Raw genomic sequence first — 2,411 nt, forward strand, 5'->3', positions numbered from 1 at the left:
AATGGCCTATTTAAATGACCAAAAACTATTTCCAATAACATCTCTTGGCCATATTCTCAGATTACAGGAAAATCAAACATGCTATAGCAAAAGAAGGAAGGCCAATGGTTTCACTAAATGTAGTGAAACAGTAACAGTAGCTGCTGTTATTGAGCAAGGCACTGTGCTAGAAGCTTTAAAAGCATAATCAAATTTAATTTTCACTACAATACTGTAAAGTGAAAAATATTATTATCCCAATATAATAATACTATGATGATGAACTCCAATACTAATGTTATTATTACATGATGAAACAGAGGTTTAGAGGGGGGAAAGCTATCTCAAATTGCTCAGCCATGAAGTGACAGAGCTTGGATTCATTCTGTGGGCTCTGGGGTTTTAAAGCCCATACTTTTAACCATAAATCAGCTTATAATTGCATTTGATTTTTATAGTGTGCCCTCTATTCAGGATCTCAAAGGCAATTCCTAAAAATTAAGGGTCCAGAGCATTCCATTCTGCCATGTTTTGATAAATTGAGACAAAATGGGAGATAATAAGATTCCTTTAATTACAAGGGAGTTGTAATTGTAGTAGAAAGTATCTCAAAATGGTTCTTGGACATTTGTATCTTAGTCCAGGCTTTTATCTACCAAACCAGTTTTCTTTTCTAATATCCGCCTTCTTCACCTTGTGTATGCTTTTTCTACTCTTGTTCCTGAGTCTAGGACTCTCGTTGTTATCCTGCTTTTTCCTTTGCTTTACATTTTGATGGCAAACAAATGAAAATAAAATAACAAAACTCCCTTCATACTAAACCAAACCCATGCCAAACAAACAGGTACAAAGGATACTGTATAACACCCATGTACCTGCCACCCCAAATGAATAAGCTTTGACACTGAATCCTGTTTAATGCAGACATTTTTAAGAATGAAAACATTAGAGATAACTTTGAAGTCCTTCACACTCCCCTCTTAAGGCTCTCTTCCCTTCCTCTCACCAGAGGACTGTATATACAGTCCATGATGTTCCCTTTAACCACAAATATGTTTTATTGAGCTGATTGTGTGTATATTTAAATTTACATAACTATTATGTATTATACCATGCATAATGCTGTGCTGTTAGCTTTTTTGTTTTTTTGACCCAATATTATGGGTTTGAGATCTCTATTGATTAACGTCAGTTATCTTGTCATTGACTAATATTCTAACACATGAGTATTTTACGATTTAGTTATTAGTTAACCCATGAATGTACAACTAAGCTGTTTCCAGGTTTTCACTATTTAAAACAATGCCACGATACCCTTATAACTTTTATACAAATATTAGAGTGTTTCTCATATAGATGAGCTTACAGTCCAGTGAGGAAAAATGCTTTGCATTAGTGGGTGTTCATAAATGCTATGAATGAAAATAATGGTGATAAGGGGAAAGCACATGAATGTGGTAAGAAAGGAAGTTGTCCGAATATCTTGGAGGGAGACTCTTCTGGGAAGAGAGAAGAGCAAATATGAAGGCCCTGAGGCAGAAAAATACTCAGTGTACTGATATTTTATCCAGAAATCGTGATGAACTCTATTATTTATTTCAATTACTTACCTAGAGTTTTTAATGAATTCTTACACAGGTAATTACGCCATCTATAAATGAGGAAAGATTATCACTTCCTTATTACTCTCTATGTCATTATTTTTTTTCTTATTTATGGATTGAATAGTAACTCCAGTACAATGGTAAGGAAAGAGAGTACACGTAGTTTCTTTAAATTTAATGAGACTATAGCTAAGTATTTAAAATACCTTCAGTAAAAACCCTTCATAAGATTAAGGATGTTTTTTATTTTATCACTTCACAGTTAAAATAGTTTTATTTAATTGGTAATAAGAAGTATATTTTTGTGCAGAACTTTTCATGAAAAACAGCAAGAATTTGTACCACTCCTCTCAACTCTGATTCCTATCCCAAGGTGTCATAAATTTTTACTTTATTCACTTTTCCTTTTAGAATTTCCTCTATATTTCTGAATGTGCTAACATGACTATTTCTTGAAATTTTTTTGTGTTTTTTTTTTAGTTTGACATTATTTTAGACTTTCTGCTAGGGGAGTTTAGGATTTAATTCTCTTTTCACTACTCCACTTACACTTTCCATACTCCTTTATTTTTATAATATTTATATCAAAATTTTCATTAATACAATATTCAGTATTATTTTATATAAATGTATATGTACACATGCACATATATATCTCACAACAAAATCATGTAGTATACATGAAAGAAATGTTCACATTTCTTTTCTTAAATAACTTTGTTTCTTTCCCCCCTGGTTTTTGTGGGATACATCCTCCAGTAATTTACCAAAAAAGAAAGCCTGGAAGACTTAGTACATATTTTAAATCTTTATCATCTATTAAAAAAA

Source organism: Hipposideros armiger, unplaced genomic scaffold (assembly GCF_001890085.2).
Source record: "Hipposideros armiger isolate ML-2016 unplaced genomic scaffold, ASM189008v1 scaffold_412, whole genome shotgun sequence".
NCBI lineage: Eukaryota > Metazoa > Chordata > Mammalia > Chiroptera > Hipposideridae > Hipposideros > Hipposideros armiger.